Here is a 22340-nt window from a genome sequence, read left to right as displayed (position 1 = left end):
GTTTCTAGATTTTATTGTCATAGTCTTTATTGATGACATTCTGGTTTATTCTAAGAGTGAGGAGGATTATGCCAGTCACCTCTGAATCATCCTTTAGATCCTCAAAGATCATAGATTATATGCAAAATTTTCCAAATGAGAATTTTTGCTTAATGCTATTGCTTTCTTGGGGCATATTGTGTCTAGTGAGGGAATTAAAGTTGACTCCCAAGAGATTGAGGCAGTGAGAAAATTGCTCAGACCTATGACTCCAACCGATATTCGAAGCTTCTTGGGTTTGGCAGGGTATTATGGAAGGTTCATAGAGAGTTTCTCTTTGATAGCTGCTCCACTTACTATGTTGACTCAGAAAAAGGTAAAATTTGTGTGGTCTGACTTTTATGAGAATATCTTTGAAAAACTGAAGAAAAAGTTGACCACTACACCTATTTTGACCCTTCCTGAGGGTACAAAGGGTTTTTTTGTGTACTGTGATGCGTCTCGGGTGGGACTTGGATGTGTACTTATATAGCATGGTAAGGTGTTAGCTTATGCATTTAGGCAATTAAAGGTGCACGAGCTAAACTACTCTACTCGTGACTTGGAGTTTGCGGCTGTGGTGTTTGTACTTAAAATATGGTGACATTATCTTTATGGGGTACATGTTGATACATTTACTGACCACAAAAGTCTACAATATGTTTTCTCACAAAAGGAATTAAATATATGGAAAAGGCGTTGGTTGGAAAAAGGGATTTTGAAGAAGGAAAAAGGGAGATGGTGAAAGATATTCACCGGCAATCAAATCTAGGGGTGCGACTTCTGGATTCCAAAGATGGAGGAGTATTTGTGCATGAAATAGAAAAATCTTCCTTATGCTAAAGTGAAGGAAAAATAAGTGGGAGACCCCATCTTGATGAAGATTAAGAAAGATATGGGTCAACATAAGTTGATTTCTTTTAAATTGGTAGTTATGGGATTTTGAGATATCATGGTACGTTATGTGTGCCAGATGTGTATGGGTGGAAAAGAATTCTTCATAAGACCCACACTTTGAGGTATTTTGTTCACCCAGGCTCTACTAAAATGTACCATGATATTAAGGCTATATATTGGTGGAATAATATGAAATATGATATGGCTGATTTTGTTTCTAAGTGTTTGAATTGCCAACAAGTTAAAGTGGAACATTTGAGACCCGGTGGTACTTCCCAAGAGATAGCTTTACCTTTGTGGAAATGGGAGATGATCAATATGGACTTCATCATAGGACTTCCAAGGTCCTGAAACCAGTACGATTCCATTTGGATAATTGTGGATCAGCTGACCAAGTCAGTGCATTTTTTACCTCTGAAGACTAACTACTTGGGAGATGATTATGCTGAACTGTACATTGAGGAAATAGTTCATTTGTATGGGTCAATGGTATCCATTATATCTGATCAAGGTATGCAATTCTCTGTGCAGCTTTGGAGATCTTTTAAGAGGGGTTTAGATACCTAAGTGAACCTGAGCACTGCATTCCACTCTCAGGCCGATAGGCAAGCTGAATGCACCATTCAGAACCTACAGGATATGTTGAGAACCAGTGTAATTGGCTTCAAGGGTAGTTGGGTAGACCATTTTCCATTGATAGAGTTCGCCTACAATAATAGTCATCACTCCAGCAGTAATATAGATCCTTTTAAAGTACTTTATAGGAGAAGATGTAGATCACCAATTAGGTGGTACGAAGTAGGGGAGACGCGGTTGTTTGGACCTGATCTTGTTCATCAAGCAATGGAGAAGGTGAAAATCATTAGAGAAAGACTTAAGTTAGTTTAGAGTCGTCAGAAATCATATGTCGACGTTAGAAGAAGGGAGTTGGAATTTGAGATTGGTGATGGGTTGTTTCTAAAAGTCTCCGCTATGAATAGATTCATACAATTTGGGAAGAAAGAGAAGCTGAGTCCTCGCTATATAGGACCATATCAGATTGTAAAAAGGATAGGTGAGGTTGCGTATGAGCTAGAATTACCTGCAAGTCTGGGTTTCGTTCATCCAGTTTTCCATGCGTCCATGTTAAAAAAGTCCATTGAAGATCATTCCCTGATATTGCCTGTAGAGGAGATTAAGGTGACAGATTCCTTAGAATATGAGGAAAAACCTATTTCTATCTTGGACCACCAAGTTTAGAAGCTAAGGAGTTGGGAAGTAGCTTCAGTTAAAGTAATTTGGAGGAATCAAAAAGCTAAGGAAGCCACTTGGAAATCGAAAGAAGATATGCGGATCATATACCCAACTCTCTTTGAGACTATTGATGATGACTTAAATGGTATAAATTATATCCTACTCGCCTTATTTTTCCCTTGTACTCTTGAGATCATGCTTGTTTGTGTTCCTAGTCATCATTCAGGGACGAATAATCCCAAGGGGGGATAATGTAATACCCCGTGATGTCTTCAATCCAATACCCTACTTCATAGCATGCTTAAAGGGTTAAACATCTAAAAAATTCCTAAATATCAAATTGATTTAGTCATATTTTGATCCCTAAGCTTTTGTAATCTCTAAATCGATTTTTTTCAAACGTAAAGATATAGATTTTTAAGTTGATTCATGTTTGGGGAAGTAAGGGGAATGTCTCAGTAAAGTTTTAGATTTTTTTAACAATGTTAAAAGGGTATTGGAATGTTGGAAACAGTGGCTCAATGCGAAGTTGACACGTCGCGTTGCTGATTGCATTAATGAAATAGTGGACCGACACAATATCGATGTATCACGTCGGGTAATACGTCGGTGCCCAGTTCGTGAATTCTTTTAAAATAACTGACTTTGGGGAGGGTAATTGAGTCGTTTTACCGTATCATAACTCTTCGATAACATGAAATCAAGAAGTGTTTAGGGAAAATATCATAAAAAACTACACTAATCATCTCAAAAGAGAACCCTAGTCCCTCCCCTATAGATAAAGAATCATCTTTGAAGACAAGAATTTCAATAACTTAAGCAAGATTCGGTTTCCTCTCTTTCTCCTAAGTAATCTAAGGTACGTGGGGTTTTCCTAAAACTACATGGGCTAGTTGAAAAACTTTGATTATGGTTTAGAGTTTAGAAATCATGAATTACAAAAGGGTTTTGGGAATTTACATTACAATTATGCATTTTGAACTCTTAAATGATATTATTGCTTTGACGTTGAGGCCTTCCCCTAGAAAACTGAACTCTTACTTATATATATATATATATATATATATATGTATGTTTATATAAATGCATGCACTTGATGAAATTGAGAGTTGAATTAAAAGCATCAATTATTGGAAATCCCTCTCCCGTTTAAAGATTTCTTGTTTTCGTTGGCCTTGATTATTTGAATGTATTTTGAGAAGCATGATTACAAATATCTTGATCATTGTTTATGACTTGATTATGATTTTGAATTGAAGAGAGGAGGTTTTACATGTAAATAAATGCTGAAATTCTATAATGAAAGAATTACATGGTTTGTGAGAAAAAAATATATAACCACCACATGTTTGTTGGAATTATTGAAAAACTGAGAATCTTTGCATGGTTGACTTATGTTAGAAATATGAATTCTCTTATACTTTTTTGAATGCCTTGGTGTTATGAACATTGTTTTAAGTGAAAGAATCTTTCTTGATACTTTATGGCTTAGATATACGACTTGCAAGTCTTGGTATGATGACACCAATTCAGATTATGCATAGCAGATTTAGAACAGATTAAAAATACAGATTTTACTCAAATTTTTAGAATTTCATTTCAAAAAGATGAATGTTTAGAACAGACAAAAAATGGGCTTAAGAGATGTTAGGTGGTTACTCGAATAAGGCATTAGCCATAGAACTCATTGCTCAAAACCGTGTTTTGCCGATACGGGTATACTATTATTGTACGCTGCGATGGCCCTGTGGCGTAGTAGATAAGTAGATACTCCAACCCTTGCGGCAAACTTAGGTTTGGGGCTTATCCATCGAGTTAAGGGCAGATCCTATCTAGCCCGTGGGATACTTTCAGATCTGTAGGGTGCACCACCTAGCCCAAAAGTAATACAAAACATAGAGTTGCATTGACAAGATTATTTTGAGATCATTTGAGATGGCCTATGTATTTTTAAACTATGCATGCATAACATATTTTATGACCTTCTCTCACCTATGTTCATATGTATAAATTCATTATTTTGGACTGGTCTGCATATAAGTACAATTCTATTGACCCTTATATTTCAGGGTTTGAGGCTCAGTCTAGAGGTCCTGCTAAGCGATAGAGTTTTTCAAACATAAGTAAAGTGTATGAATTTGGAGAGCCTTATCTATTTCAAAAGTCCTAGTTCCTTTCTGACATTTTTTATTTACTTTGGTATTGGTCAACTGGGGGCCTTGTCCTAGTTTTAGACAGTTTGTTCATTCCAAATATAGTAGAGATTTTGCAGACTGAATAAGATAATGTCTAGATGTTGATGAACTTATTTTTGTATTATTAAACAAAGGTCAAAATGTGACCATGATTTCGTATATTATATTTTCACATATTTTCTCTATTATATGAGTTTTGTCATGATCTCCAAATGTAAAAGAGCATCTGGGCCTCCATAGTTCGGGATGCTCATCACTGCCAGGGTCCCGACTCAGGTCGTGACAGTTCTAAGGGTGAAAAGTGGTGCTTAGGTAACATGAGTACCTAACTATTCTTTAACATCTCCTAAAAAATTAGTAGTAAATATCGAGCCTTAATATGAAATAATAGGTATAGGCACTCCTTGCAAGAAAACTGTAATAGCCAAGGGTTTTAAACTCTAAAGTTTCTCAGTAATTGTGCTTACTGTTTAAGTTATGGCTTAGGTGACGAGTCTTGAAGACTCATCACTAATTATATGGTGTCACTCATTTTCTCACCATTGATTTTGTCTAAATTTGACCCCTTGATAACAAACTTGTAATATTAGTCATTAGGTTATGTGATGAGTCATTAGGTGTCAATCATTGTCTCAATAGTAAAGGTTTCCCAAGAGTCTACCTTGGTCACGACTTGGTCCTCATGAATCGTAGGATGATGTCATAAGTCTTATAGAGAGACTCATGACCATAACTATGAGGGGCCAGTATTTTGGGTCTCAGGCTTGAGTATTGGTGACGACTCGGCACCAGGGACCATAAGTAGTTACCTTACTCATAGCGACTGGAGTTATTTTTCTTCACATTTTTCATTAAGGGTAATTCAGTATTTTCCCTTCCTTTACACTACTCCCATGAATTAAAACCTTTTCTTAGCCCTATTTACACCCAATTAACATAATCATAAACAACTCTTCTCTCTGAAATTCTCCAATCAAGAACAAAGCTAGGATTTCTAAGGGTTGGTCATTTAGGGCTCTAAGTGTGGTTTCGTTCCAAATTCTTGGTGTTTTACATCATGTATCTCTTACCTAAATTAATTTTATGTAAAAACGTGTATTTAATTGTCATCCATGTGGTTTAGTTGTTGGGTTTTGAATATGGGTTGGAGAGTTTGGAATGGTTATTACATAAGTTGAATTCCAGTGGTTTTGAATTGATTGTTTATTCTTTATTTTCATGATTTTAAACTAATTAAATGTATGGGTATGGGAATTGGAATGGGGAACATAGGTTTCCCCAACTCTGATGGTTTAATGGTTTAGAATTGGCTTTAACCTCAACCCAATAGGTGAGATTGGTTTTAAACATAGATTTATACATAAATTACTTCACTTTTGAAACCTTGAATTTTATAAAAGGTTAATGGAACATAAATTTGTTTTGAAAGGCCTTGGTGGGCATGGACTGGTTTTAAATTGGAACTCTGTAGTCATTTTGGCTAATTGGTTTTGGAATGGCATATGGAATTGGCTTGCAAGATTAACTTTATTTGATATGACGATACCAACGGTAAATACCTAAATAAAAGACTCCTTGTTTAAAGGTTGGGAATGTGTGTAAATGGTTATAATTTGGGACAAAAGGGGGTTATGTAGTCTCCGTAGAAGATAGAGGTCTTAAAAGGATCGATACTGGAAACCTTGTTTGTCAGTGTAGGGGTATATATGACCGTGTGCATAGGTCACAATATATATTTACCTTTTTGAATGGTTAGAGCCTCAGTGGCTTTAGCCATTCCTCATATTTCTCCGATTCATGCAGCTAACATGCGCTGGGGACCTTTATGTAGTTGAGTTGAACCATATATCCCATGGGTGCCCTTACAATGGTTTGAGCTACACAGTCCATGTTAATGTTTTTAAAGTTCACGCTTAAACCTTATCCCTTATGCCAGAATTATGTATATATGTATATTTGCATGTATGTGAATATATACATTTAGTTTGGATTGGTTTTTTAATGGCATTATTTTATGCCTTACGCCAAGTTGCATGCTTGCTCTCACCCTGCTAACCATCCTTGGATGCTATATTATTTCATAATGTAGGGTCCAAAGACACTTCTTTTAACCCTATGCAGTGTTAGGTGATCCAGTTTGTCAGTTTGATCCACGGTAGTATGGTGAGCTTCCATCCTCCGAAAAGCTTAGTCATTCCATTGGATTCTTTTCATACTTTAGAATTGCAGAGTTCACATTAACATTGTCATCATCATTGTCATTATCATTGTCATAGTCATGTTTGGGGAAATGTCCCAACTTAATCAGATATTTGGATTGGTTTAGAGGCTTTTGTCGACATGTGTGGGTTGAATGGTTTTTATTAATTTTTAGAGCTTACCTTTGACTATGTTGACTATCTTATATCATTCTTGGTTTCCTTTCGCTATTATTTTGGATTATGTTTCAGAAAGCTTGTGGGGGTGGTCTTCGGCCCTCAGTGGGCTTGAGATACCCGTCATGACTAAGATTAAGGTCAAGTCATGACATAAACTATTTCACGAATATAGTTATGGTCTAACCTTTTAACATTGAAGGACATCTAAGTAAGGAAAAAATGTTTTGACTTGGTTAACCAATCAACAATGACCCAGATGTTATTTGAACCAGGAGATATGTGAGGCAATCTACTAATGAAGTATATCTTGGTACACTTCTATTTCCACTAGGGAATGGATATCATTGAATCAGGACACCAAGCCTCTTACTGATGTAGCGTGAAAACACAACACTTTTGATGCTTACAATATTGAATTTATGAGTGAACTTAGGATATTTTGGTAGATATGATTCACTTTGGCATCTATTGCAGGTAAAATAGGTCTACCACTGTGTTTGGATGAAAAAAGAAGAAAAAGACCTAAAAAAGACTAATTCTGATAAGGATACGAGTCAGTTCTTGAGTAGTAAACATTTGATACAACTCATAAGCCAACCTAAAAGGCTAACTATGGGGAAGATACTACTCGGGTATCGAACTCCTAGGCTAGGATATGAGTCATATGGAGAAGTCGTCAGCATAATAGGACGTTATCTACTACTTGAAATTTAAAGTCTCAGGAGTATACAAGTTGGAAGTTAGAGTATTACTCGTATAGAGAAGTCGTATATAAACCAGTGTTTAGAGCTTGGAAAGATCAAAGTACTAGGTAGATACGAGTGAATTACATGATTCATACACTCAGGTATGACTCGTAAGCAGATGTCATAGGCTGAACAGAAAGATGAAGCCTTGGGAGAACAGAAACTGGAATGGATACAAGAAGTTAGGGTACAACTCGTATGGTGCTGGTATGATTTAAGACCGAGTAGTACTAGCTACTGACTTAAATTTAACCCATTTTTATTAGGACATTTATGTTATTTTAAGAAACTATAAATACTCTAGGGCTTGTATTTTATTGGGTTACACATTCTTATCTTAGGATACACACTCTTAAATTACTTTTACAATTATTCTTGAGATTTTGGGTTTATTCAATTCAAGATTTTGGGGTTTATTCATTTTATTCTTATGAAATTAATTATATATATTCCTCTTTCATCATCATGGCTTCTTGCACAAACATGAGTGGATAATCACTTTAGGGTTGTAGGAACCCTGGATAATTAGCTACATAGAGGAAGTGTAAGAATCATCTGTTCTAGGGTTATGCATGTATCTTAATCTTCTTCATCATAATTAATCTCTAGTAGCTTCAGTAGCTTGAGATAGCTTTTATTTGCACCAATCCCCAAAAGGGAGTTTATGATTAGGAAAAAAATTAAGATAGTGATTTGAGATTTCTACCTCCACCTTTTAGTCCTCGTATCTCATCTAACCACTTGATCCCTAAAGGAGTGGTGAACTAAGGTCATAGGAAAGAGCAACAAATTGACACCCTGATACTTAACTGGAAAAAGGTGAGATTTATCTTCAAGCAAAAAAGGTGGTGATAATACCTATCTTGTAGACTCTGCATACAGAACAATAGAACAGTTGGATTAAACACAAGAAATTTATGGTGTTAAGAAGCCAGGGAGAGCATAAGCCTAGTATTCGTCTCCTATTATCTACAACTCAAAAGTACTCAAGATTTAGCTTCTACTTGCGATTGATACTAAACTCTTCTACTTGGATTACATCAAGTCAAACAACTCTTCACATTTTTCCTATGCGATCATCCCCTACCAAGTTGGGTTATTTTATTTGCAAGAGACCGCATTATACTTTTGTTTTGACTGTAGTTTAGGGAGATCAAATTTTGGCGTAGTTGACGGGGACAACGTTGTGAGTAGTGAATTGAATTAGTGAAGTTCGTAGGTTTTTATTTTTTGTTCTTGATTTGGCATATGCCGATGTATGCCAAGTACTAGGAGTAAAGGTAAACCCTTATTTCTATTTAATCCAGAGCCAGAGAGAATCATTTAAACTCTGAGAAGGATGTCAGGACAAGTTCATGAGAAGGTTCAAGATCCCTCACCCGTGGATCCAAATATGGCAATCCCGCATGCTCGACTAGATGCAAATAATATTGCAGACATACAGACATAAAAACTATTAGAGCAAGAACAAAAAGAAATCGGAGATGCTAAACCTGCTGCAGAAGATGAGTTAGCCCAACGGAGTGGACTACTCAGGCCAAGACAAGTATATGAATGTTGAGTTCAGAGAAGTAGAGCACAATTGATTTCGGCATATCAACACGTAGATCCATATGAGAAGGATGAAGAATATATGGGTTATGTAGAGCCTAATGAGACAGGATCCATTGTTCCTCCTACTTTAGCCGCCAATGTGATGTTTGATATTACTAGTTCTATGATACAATTATTGAATCTAAAGAGTGTATTTTTTGGTCCAGATAAAAATGACACAAATATGCACCTTACTAATTTTTTTGGGATCTGCACGGCTTATACTATTCCTGGGGTTGATCAGGAATCATTTAGATTGAGGTTGTTCACATTTTCTTTGATAGGTGAAGCATCACTTTGGTTAGGGGAACTTCCAAGAGGATCTATCACTACTTGGAAAGATTTGAAGAAATAGTTTCTTAGAAGATTTTCCCTCCTGCACGGATACTACAGTTGAAGGATAAAATTTATAATTTCAGATAATTACCTACAGAATCTGTGTATAAGGCATAGTTTATATTCAAAAGAAGCTAAGCATGGTACCAAATCACAGAATCAGAGGATCTAATCTTCAGGAAATCTTCTATAGATCATTGAATGATAGTTTGAGAGCAATGGTAAATACTATTTCTTGAGAAGCATTTATGTGTCTTTGGTGGGATGCTACACAGTAGATGCTTGGTAACAATGCAATGACCAATAGAGGATGGCATACTTAAGATTCATACTATGGTAGTGGTACATATGCTATTAGATCAATAGATACTTTTGGCAAAGGTCATGATATGGTAGCAAAAGAGGTTGCACATCTTCGTACAGACATTGGGTTGCTTACAAAACTATTTGAGACAATGAATGCTGAGAAAGTGAATAAAGTGGCAGCACAGGGGTCTACTTCCAAACCATGTGAGATCAAATTTGAAGAAGAGGCAAAGTATCTTGATCGTAGATTAACAATTTTTATAGCCCAAAGGCATGGGAATCAAGGTTAGAACTATTATAATGATAGATACAAAGATAGGAGTAGATAAAGAGATAGTAATTAGTGGCAAAAAGATGACTATAAGGTGAAAAGTGATAAGTATATTCCACCCGATAGTCGTGATGTAGATTCCAGAGTGGAAGCACTTTTGTCTAAGCTGGTCAAAGGGAAAGAAAGTCAAGAGAAATGCTTGAAGGATATCAAAGTAGATTTCTCAGGTTTAAACCAGAAAGTTGAGTCACATGCTATAGCAATCAAGTAGTTGGAGCAATAATTTGGTTAGATGTTAGCCATAGTAAATCAAAGAAAGCCTGGCACTCTTTCGAGCAATACAGAGGTAAATCCCAAAAATGAGAGTCACTGTTATACCATTACCACTCAAAGTGGTAAAGTCACTATAGACCCACCTATACCCACTATTAATGAGAAAAAAAATGATGATGAGCATGTTGATCTAGAGAGCAGTAGCAAGCAAGAAGTGGGAGAAGAGAAGGTTTCGGAGCCTGTGTTAAAGCCTATTACAAGAATACCTCCTCCCTTTCCTTAAAATCTGAAAAAAAAAAAAAAGATAAAGGTAAGTATCAAAAATTTTTATCTATGTTAAAAGAGTTAAATGTCAATATACCGATTGTAGAGGCATTGGAGCAAATTTTAGGATATGCAAAATTCATGAAGGATTTGATCAACAAGAAGAGGTCAGTCAATTATGAGTCAGTCAATAATATTCATCATTTCAGTGTTACAGTTACTAGATCTTTAATAGAGAAGAAGGAGGATCCTGGCGCTTTCAAAATACCTTGCACTATTGGGTTTTTCAACTTTACTCGAGCATTATGAGATTTAAGGGCTCGCATCAACCTCATTCCCTTTGCCATATTCTATAAGTTAGGGTTGGGAGCTCCTAAACCAACTACCATAAGACTAGTGATGGCTGACAGAATAATAAAGAAGCCTGTCGGTATGCTTTATGATATATTGGTAAAAGTATCTTCTTTTATATTCCTCGTTGACTTTTTTAATATTAGATTGTGAAGTGGACTTTCAAGTCCTAATTATTTTGAGAAGTCTATTTTTGGATAAAGGTAGGACATTGATTGATATGGAGAAAGGACATATAATGCTGATAAGTTGATAGTGAGAGAGATTCATTTTATGATATTGATGTAGTTACTATTTGGGTTGATGGTTCTGATGTGGTTGTTCCTAGTGAAGAAAGGTTAGGTGTTGAAGCTCTTGTGGCTGTGATCATGAATTTTGGTAGTGATAGTATTGAGTAGTACTATGAGATGGTATGTGCACTATATGGAAATGTTTCTTATAATTATGAACCAAAGAAGCTTGATTTAGATTTGAAGAATAGAACTACCCCACCTGCTCGTTCGTCCATTGAAGAGCTACCGGTGTTAGAGTTAAAAGCCTTCCCATCTCACTTGCGATATGTATTTTTAGGGAAGAACAACATATTATCGGTTATTATTATAGCTGATTTAAGATATTCAGATGTAGAAGCATTATTGTCTATATTGTAGAGATTCAAGAGGGCCATTGGATGGTCCATTGCAGGTGTTGTGGGTATTTCTGGTTTGTGTACCCACAAAATACAACTTGAACCAGATTGTATTCTATCTATTGAATTTCAACGTCGACTAAATTCTCCAATACCAAAGGTGGTGAAAAAGGAAATAATCAAGTGGTTGGATGCAAGTGTAGTATACCCCATTGCTGATAGCAATTGGGATAGTCCAGTACAATTCGTTCCATAGAAAGGTGGAATCACTATTTTGCCTAATGAGAAGACTAAGTTAGTGCCTATGAGAACAGTCACTAGATGGAGAGTGTACATGAATTATAGAAAATTAAATGCGTGGACTCGAAGGACCATTTTCTTATGCCTTTCATGGATCAGATATTAGACAGGTTGGCAAGCAGAGGATGGTACTATATTTTTAATGGGTACTCAGGATACAATTAGATTACTATTGCAGTTGAGGACCAAGAGAGATAAATTTTACATGCCATTTGGGGTATGCAATGCTCAAGCTATGTTTTAGAGATATATGATTTCAATTTTCTCTGATATAGTAAAGACACCATCGAAGTATTCATAGCTGATTTTTTGGATTTTGGTGATTCTTTTGAAGAATGCCTAAAGTACTTGGCAAATCCTCTCCAAAGTTGTGAATAATGTAACTTGGTACTTAATTGGAAAAAGTGTCATTTTATAATTAAATAAGGAATTATGCTCGGGCACAAGATTTCAAAAAGAGACATAGAGGTTGATTGAGCAAAGATTGAGGTGATTGAAAAATTTCCTTGCCCAATTTCTATGAAGGTAATTCAAAGCTTTTTAGGGCATGCCTGTTTTTATAGGAGATTTATCAAGGACTTTTTGAAGATTTCTAATCCTCTTTTCAAGTTTCTTATGAAGGAGGTAAAATTTAATTTTTATGATGCATGTAAAAAGTCTTTTGAAATCCACAAAGAGAAGTTGGTGATTGCTCCAATCATCGTTTCTCCTGATTGGTTCACATATTTCGAGATTATATGTAACATTAGTGGATTGGCCTTAGGGTTTGTACTATTCCAATGAAAAGAAAAGATCCTTCATCCCATATACTATGCTAGTAAGGCACTAAATCTTACTCATAAGAACTATACCGCGACAGATGAAGAGTTATTGGCAGTGTTTTTCTCTTTTGAATAGTTTAGATTTTACTTGATTGGGACAAAGGTGATTGTGCACACTGATCACGCAACATTGAGGTACCTGATGGCTAAAGTCTTATTCGGTGGGTGTTGTTGTTGCAAGATTTTGACTTGGAGGTGAAGGACAGAAAGGCACAGAAAATCAAGTTGCAGATCACTTGTCTAGATTGGAGGAGGAAACTAAGAAGAAGGTTGCTAATAGGTTGGAGATTGATGACAAATTTCTAGATAAAAACATATTGCCAACTTCCCAAGATCTAATTCTATCGTTTGCAGATTATGCATATTACTTAGGCAATGATCTAGTCCTAGAAGATCTTTCATATTAGAAAAGAAAGAAGTTCATGCATGAGGTAAGGAAGTTTTCTTAGGATGAACCTTATTTATTCAAAATTTATGCAGATGGAATCATTTGTAGGTGTATACCTGAGGTCGAGATAATAATCATACTTGAGAATTTTCATTCATAACCAGTTAGGGTCATCATAGAGGAGCCCGCACAGCATGTAAAATTCTGTAATGTAGCTATTATTGGCCAATAATCTACAAAGATACTCATGATTATGCTTCTACTTATGACCAATGTCAATTAGAAGGTACTATTTCTTGAAGACATAAACTACATATGACTCCTATTTTAGAATTAGAATTGTTTGATGTATAGGGCATAGACTTCATGGGACCTTTTGTAAGTTTGTTTGACATAAAATATATACTTGTGGCTATAGACTATGTTTCAAAGTGGGTGGAAGCAATTGTGCTTCTTAACAATGAAGCACATAGTGTCACTGCATTCTTGAGAAAGAATATCTTTTCTCGATTTGGCATGCCACGGGCTATTATTAGTGACAGAGGGTCACATTTTTGTAATTATCTATTCAAGAGTCTGGTTGAAAACTATAGAGTGAAACACAGGGTGGAAACACCCTATGATTCGTAGACTAGTGAACAAGTTGAGGTGTCCAATAGAGAAATCAAGTCCATATTGGCGAAGACAATGAATTCCAAAAGGATTGATTGGGAAAGAAAGTTAGATAATACATTATGGGCCAAACTCATAGCTTACAAAACCCCCATTGGTACTTCACCTTATCATATAGTATATGGCAAGGCTTGCCACTTGCCAATTGAGCTTGAACATAAGGCACTATGGGCATTAAAGAAGCAGAATCTTTAATGGCAAGATGTAGCCAAATCAAGGTTGAATAATTTCAATGAGATGGATGAATTTCGGCTCCGGGCATATGAAAGTTCAGCACTTTATAAAGAAAAGATGAAGCTGCATCACGACCTCAAGATTGAGAAGAGAGTATCGAAAAGGGTGGCCAAGTACTGCTCTATAAGTTCAAGATTTATTTGTTTCTAGGTAAACTAAGGTCAAGGTGGTACGGTCTATTCACGGTTATAAAATTTTATCCCATTGGTGCTTTAGAATTAAAGAGGGATGGTGAGGCCTCGCTCAAGGTAAATGGGCAAAGAGTAAAGAACTACTTAGGAAATATTGAAGATGTGAATGAGGTTGTTGAAATTGATCTTGGTGAAGACTGAGTAGCCAAGGAAATTGCATCGTGCCGCGATGTTAAATCAAGCGCTACATGGGAGGAAAACCATGAGGCTAGTTGGTGAAGTATGAGTATCCAACTTATTCGCGTTGTTCCACAACGTTAAATCAAGCGTTGCATGGGAGGAAACCTATGTTTTTGCATATATTCACTTACATGGTAATGTGTTTGTTCAGTGTGTAGGAAAAATAAATGCAGAAAATATCCAGATAAGTTGAAGAGTTTTTGGTCATATGGACATTTTACGAGCCGTATATAGATGATATGACTCATGAGTAGGAGTCGTATTAACCTGGGAAAAAAATTAGAATCAGGTAAGTTTTTGGAATGGATACAATTCATAGAATAAGTTGTACCCTCAAGGTACGACTCGTGACCTTGAGTCGTACCCACTCCAGAACCCAGGTAAAGATTTGAGTCTATGCGATTCAAAGAAATGATCCATAAGCCTAGGTACGAGTCATATGTACAAATCATACCCATGCTTACCAGGTTAGATCGTAGGTTAACCCATCCCAGATCTGAAATTAAAAAGGAAAAAGGGGCACCCAACGGGCACCTGATAGACCAAAATCGTACCCATTTCAAATTTTACCCAAAATGCAAGATTTAATCCACAAAAACACTTGTAATCAACTTGATTAAACTACCATCAACTTTAATTATTTCGTTCTTCTTGAGTTGAGTTCAAATTTGGGAGAACATAGAACTAGAAATCAAGAATTTGATATCTTCAAACACCAAGTAAGTTATGAACCACATCTCTTTACATTTCAAGTTGAAATGAGTAATATTTGATACTATGAACTTGGTTTGAGCAGTATCTACACCAGTGTTGAATTGTTGGTACCCTAATTTAGTTGTTCTTTTTGAAAAATAGGAATTGGGGGTAGAACTAGGTTTTAGGAAATAGATTTTGTGTGTTGGGTAGCCTAAAATGATTGATAATGCTAAAAATTCTAGTGGGTATTTTGAGAAATTTCTTTGGAGTCAAACTTTAAAGTTGTACTTTTATGTTGCAGTGGATATGACCTCTAAAGACTCGTACCCAATAGTACGGGGGTCATAATGGGACTCGTACCCAGTGACAACATAGAAATATAACAAGTTTAAGGTTCTAGAATGGATATAACTCGACCATACGAGTCGTACCCAGTCCAAATGACTCATACATTTAGAATCATACCCACCTGGGAGGATTTAAGTTAGAATAAAATTTTTCATCTACTTACGACTATTGGTGATGAGTCGTACCTTGCCGGTACAACTGGTTAGGAGGAGTCGTAAGTTGACCCGTGAATAAATGACATGCATAGTATACGATACGACTCTTTTATACAAGTCATACCCAGTCGATACGACCAGTACCCACCACTCATACCCTAACCAGAACAAGTATATTGAACTTTAGTTTTAAATTTTTGTTTTCTTTCTTTTACTTACTTACTAATAATGCCTTTTTTGTAGGAACCATGCCTCCTAATAATGCTTCCTCATTTAAATAATCTAAAAAAAACACTAAGAAAGAATCAAAGAATCGGTAGCTAGTGTAGAATCCAATGATTCTGAATTTGAGATATTAATAGATAGTAACGGTGAATTAATTGAGAAAACCACCTTGGGGAAAGCTGCACCAAAGGGGAAGGTAGCTGAGAAACAAAAAAGGAAGGCAGATAAGAAATCAAAGGGGAAGAAATTGGTTCCCAAGAGTCAAAATCACCCCTTAAAGGCCCGACGAGAAAGAATTCTACTATTTCTCCTCCCCGAACACAAAAACCTACAGACGATGATGATGATGCTTAATCCAGTTCAGTAGAGGCTAGTTCTGAAGAAGCTCAGGGGTCAGAAGAAGTAAATGCTAGCTCGATAGAATGATAGGATACTCCACTTGCACTTACCAATGCACCGGTGTCCATCGTTGAATGATGGGGGTACCCTAAAATGCAGAAGATATACAAAAGTGGGTTTTTCCAACTTTCAGGTGTAAAGATCAGACGAGTACTATATCCAGAATAAATATTGACTACTATCAGGATATTTGAGTTACCGAGTTTAGAAGAGTGTTTTTGGCAATATGGATTTGAGTAGATGATGAGGGCGCCCAAAAGTTATAGTGAGGTCCTCTTTCATAAATTCTATGTAACATATAAGGGTGAGCTTTAGAAGAAATACCCACAGGATTAACTGTGGACAGGTGATGAGCCTATAACTCCCCTGATGATTCATGGTGTACGAGTTGTTAGGTCCCCCAGACTATTGGCAGATTCTTGTATGGACCAGAGTATTAGACTCTAGCCAATATAGGTGAGATAGGCTACAAAATGAAGGAGAGAAGAAATCACCAAGAGGAAGTTTGGTTTTAAGGAAAAAATGGTAATTATTAGATGGATAGCAGAGCATATAGCCTCAAATAGGCAAAATGTCATAGGGATTGTAGAAGGCCTGAGGTGGTCTTAAAAGAGATAAATAAGAGTATCCTTAACTTTCAGGGTAAGGCTTGGTAGACTTTCGCCTGGCACAGGTTGCGTCCAACCACTGGTGATGATGTTCTAAGCCTGGTTCGAGAAGCTATGATAGTCAGTTTCATGGCTGGCTATGATTTTAATGCAACAAAATTCCTATATCAAGAGATGAGGGATCGGGCAGTTAGGGATGAGAAGGCATTACTGGACTAACCTGGAATTATCACATATATATGCCTGGCTACTGGAGTGTTAGAACTCCCTATGATAGATGAGATGATCGAGATGAGGATAACCACAGACTTAGGCCTGATTAAAGATGCAGCCAACCCATTGGGACAGCAAGCAAGGCAGGAAGCAGATATTTTGGCAGGTTTATTCCTATAGGATGGTCAGGTTGATACCACTTCTACAACTGAGGCTACCAAAGCAGTTGCATATATGGTGGGCTCACATACATATGCAGAAGGTATTTCTAGTGCCCTCCCATCAGTCCTATCCACGCTACCTAGACCTTGAGGTATGACATCTAGTGTTATGCTTATTTTATAGGCCCTTTGAACTGAGGTTATGATGAGAGTAACCATGCTGGAGGCTAAGTTAGGCTATATAGAAAGAGGCATGAAGACTTAGATTGATGCATAGTATGAGAGCCAAGATAGTTGGTTCAAAGGGGGCCTGGATGCTTTTGAGTCGAGGATCACTTGACAGTTGAGTGGTGAGCAGATGCCCAATGTTCCAGATATCAGATCTAAAGTTGCAAAAATAAATAAAATAGTTGTAGAGCATTATGAAAGATTAGTGGTTACTGAGCCTATATCGAGTGAGTGATCCCTACTATCCATATGCCTAAAATTTGGGTAGTCCCAGCAGATGCATATGTTGTACAGACCAAAAAGCAAAGAAGAAAGAAGAAGAGAAAAAAAAAAGAACACAAAGCTGCTAGGAAGAGGGCTAAAGCTGAAAGCATTTAGGCTAAGCAAGACCGAGAGCAGCGGGTCTACAAATTAGACTTGGGAGCATGTGGATTAAGAGCACCAGTTGTAGATGTTGATGGGATAGATGTTATTTCCTCGATTGTTTTTAATTTAGTCCCAATTAATGGTATACTAGCTAATGAGAGTGGGACCCTATTTGAGGGACCACGTGCTGATGTGAATGTGCTGGTGCCTTGAGCACCAAGGTATGACTTTCAATCCTCACTTGATTTATTTTTATAGCACTAAGGGAAGTGAATTAATTGTTATTGGGGTGGGGGTTATTCTAAAATATTCTGGAGCAGCAGAAAAGTATAAGTAGCTAAAACTGAAAGTCTATTATGACTTGCAAGTTTGATGCGAGTAGCTGAGATAGGTAGAAGATCAGCGCGCCTATGGCAATAGATTATTTTTATTGTGATTTTTATGATTTTGAAAATTTTCATTTGTAATGAAAGATTTTTTTTATTTTTGATGCTGAATTTTGATGTGTGGTTTACGAAACACCGCTGATTTGAAATGATTATGATGAGATCTGTGCTTAATGAAATTGTGTTGAAAAATTGACCCCTCTAAAAAAGTTTTGTAATGACTGTGTGATGAGGATTTTAGTGTGAAATTGTTGTGAATCTGGAAATGTCTTGAGGATTAGGGATAGAACAATTAGAGGCAAACAGTTGTGTAGTTGGATAACTAGTACTTAGTAATGTAACCCTATGCAAGTGAGTGTGAGGTATACTGAGTTTCCGGCGTGCTGAAATCTACAAATTACCTGGTGTGCCAAAATCTACAAATACTTGAAATTTGAGAAAGTATGGGGAAAAGAAAACTAAGAAAAGTTTCAATAGAAAACAAAAGAAAAAAAAGGAAAAATAAAAGTTAGAAAAGCACACTTGGCCCAATTAGAATGTGCTTAAAGGTAATATGGAAACATAAGGGTGGAAATAAAATAAATAAGTGGATCCCAAGGAATGCATAGAGTCTTAATCACTAAATGAATCCAAAAAAGATATCAAACCAATCCCAAGTCTACGTTACAAACCGAATAAAGTCCTATAGTGATCTTACCATGACTGGCTGAAAACTTAGGAAAAGAGCATAAGGGCAAGCCTATGGTATTCTGTATACACCAGTGATACTTCTTTATGAATGAAAGAGTCATTTTTCATATCCCTAAATATATTGGTTTATCCATACAAAGAGTGAATGGGATTTCTTTTACTATGAGTGCATTTGGGTTATGTTTCTAGGTTGTTAGATTGCTTGATGAATTTAATTTGAGTCTATGCCCAGTTGTTTGTTGCTAATGTAATGCCATCATCAGATTGCCTCATGTTTCTACGTGTGCTAAATTGGAATACACAGTTAGAGTTTTAAAAGTTAGAAGTAGGAGGGGAATAACCAAATTGAAATCAAGTTCAAGTTCACTCCATGGGTAGCTTAAGATCTTCTTGTTTAAGCATCATCGCTGTATCAAGAATTTGTGTTTCGTTTTATTTACCTAAAGACATGCAAAAGTCTAAGTTGAGGGTGTTGATATGGTGTGAAAACACGAAACTTTTGATGCTTAAAACCACAAATTTATGTGTGAATTTAGGATGTTTTGTTAGATATGATGCACTCTGGTAACTATTGTTGATGAAATAGGTCTACAACTGTGTTTAATTAAAAAAGAAGAAAAAGACCTAAAAACCACCAACTCTGATCAAGATACAAGTCAGTTCTTGACTCATAAGCATGTGATACAACATGTGAGCCAACCTTAAGAGCTAAGTATGGGGAAGATACGACTCAAGTGTCCAAGTTGTAAGCTAGGATACAAGTCGTATAGAGAATTTGTCAGCATAACAAGACCTAAGCTACTACTCAAGAGTTGAAGTCTTAGAAATATACAAGTTGAAAGTTTGAGTACGACTCATATAAGGAAGTAATACACAAACCAATGTTCAGCACTTGGAAAGATCAAAGTCCCAGGTGGACAGGAGTGAACGACATGAGTCGTACACTTAGGTACAACTCATAAGCAGAAGTGGTAGGCTGAAGAGAAAGTTGAACACATAGGAGAACAAATACTAGAATAGATACGAGAAGGCAAGAAATGACTCATATTATGCTGATATGAGTTAAGATTGAGTCATACCGACTTTCAACTTTACTTTATCTTTCCCATTTTTATTAGTATTTTAATGTTATTTTGAGAAACTATAAATACTCTAGGTTCTGTATTTTATTAGCTTATGCATTCTTGACATAGGATACACACCCTTACAATACTTTTACAATTATTCTTTAGATTTTGGGTTTATTCAATACAAGAAAATTCGTCCAATCTATGGATAGCTATAATATCCTGAACTCCTTTTTTGGAGTTTATTCATCTTATTCTTGTGCAATTAATTATGTGTTCTTCTTTGATCATCATGGTTTCTTACACAAATATGATTAATTAATCTCCATGACTAGGGTTGTAGGAACCCTGGTGGATTAGCTACGTAGAGGAAGTGTGACACTTATATGTTCTAGGTTTATGCATATATCTTAATCTTCTTCACAATAATTAATCTCAAGTAGCTGGAGTAGCTTGAGATAGCCTTTATTCTCGCCCATCCCTAAAAGGGAGTTTGCAATTGGGAAAAGAATTTAAGACAGTGATTTGAGATTTCTACCTCCACCCTTTAGTCCCCATGTATCATCTAATCACTTGATCCCAAAAGGAGCGGTGAACTAATGTCGTAGCAAGGAGCAATAAGGAGATGCCTTGAGACTTAATTGGTAAAGAGTATGATTTATCTTCATGCTAAAAAGGTGGTTGATAATACCTATCTTACAGATCTTACATGTAGAACAATAGAACAGATGGATTGAGCATGTGAAATTTATGGAGTTAGGAAGACTGGGGAACACAAGCCTAGTGTTCGTCTCCTATTGCCTACAACTCAAAAGAACACAAGATTTTGTTAGTACTTGCGATTGATACAAAAATCCCCCCATTTCGTTTCCTATACTATTTGAGGGTTACATAAAGTCAAGAAATTGTTCACTTTTTTCCTGTGGGATCGACCCCAACCTAGTTGGGCTATTATATTTGTAAGTGACAGAATTATATTTCTATTTGGAGTGTAGTTTTGGGCAGCATCACTTACACTCGTCCTCACCTGCTAAAAACACTAGTAACAAGCTACAAAGTCCTCCACATCTTTCTTCATACAACTCTACCAGTAATGTTGCCTTAAATTCCTATACATTCTAGCTATCCAAAGGTGAATAGAGTATCTGGAGTTGTGAGCCTCATGCAATATCTATTGAATAAAGTCACCAACCATCGAAACACAAATGCCACCATCATATCTCAAAAAAACCCTCTAAATATATAGAAGCTCACATAGACTTTCCATTTGATACCTAATAAGAGATGATACAAAGCTCTCCATCCTCAAAATAATGACTCTGAATCTGCTCCAATAAAGTAGACCTCGCCTCATCTCTTGAAAGGATCCTCCTAGATAATGAAATATCAAGTTCAACTATCAAATTGGCTATGGACTAGATGTCCCACCTAAACGACTATTTAGAAATTGAAATAGAAGCAAAACTTCGTATACCCTTATAGCTCAAGGCATCTGCTACCATGTTCGCCTTGCTCGAATAGTATAGAAGAGAGATGTCATTGTCCTTCAAAAACTCTATCCATCTGTTATGCCTAGAATTAATCTCTCTCTAGGTCATAAGACATTAAATACCACGATAATGTGTGTAGATCTCACAACGCACACCATATAAGTAATGCCTCCAAGTCTTAAGTGAAAAAATACCATCACCAACTCCAGATCATGAGTAGGGTAGTGCACTCGTGCACATTTAGTTTCCTCAAAGAATAAGCAATAACTCAGCCTTGCTGCATCAAAACTCAACCCAAGAGAACACAAAAATCATCACAATACATGATAAATCCCTGTAACGACCTCTGAACCAGAATGCTACAAGGTGATCATGACCCCGAAGGACCACAAGCTAACCTATGACTGATATCTGTACCTATATACTTCATAAGATAACATAATAATGCACAAACATGCATCAAAAGGACATAAGGTTCGATCATGAACATAACTATATAACGTAGCATCTGTGTGGGGTAATAGAATACCCAAAACAAAACTGAAGTCTAAAACATACTAGTCTGTATCTTGTCCGCATCTAGTCTGAAAGCCTCTACTATCTGAAGAATCTGAATAAGGAGTTGATAGGATATATCCCCAACTAACTCCAACTAATAAGCTAATCAATGAGATACTAGGAAATCATTATGTCCTCGAAGGATGAGGACTCACTTCTACTCTGACTGCTGAATCTAGAATCTACTGCTGACCTGGAACTTGTGTCTCTGAACCTATGGTGTAATATAAAAAGAAATCACTATAGCGCGAATGCATCATTACATATGTACCGAGTATACATGTAAGGTAGGATAAATGTAAGGGTTCACATGCATGCTAATGTTAACTGACTGTCTATCATGAATGTGAGAATACATACATAATTACATAACTATAACTGACAACATGATATCGTGATTACTGAATTTAAAAATTGATAACATGATACGACTGATAACATGAATGGTTGTATCTGAGTATAACTGATAATGTGG

This window comes from Capsicum annuum, chromosome 3 (genome assembly GCF_002878395.1).
Source record: "Capsicum annuum cultivar UCD-10X-F1 chromosome 3, UCD10Xv1.1, whole genome shotgun sequence".
NCBI lineage: Eukaryota > Viridiplantae > Streptophyta > Magnoliopsida > Solanales > Solanaceae > Capsicum > Capsicum annuum.
The sequence above is the reverse complement of the archived record's forward strand: the minus strand, read 5'-3'. Positions refer to the sequence as shown.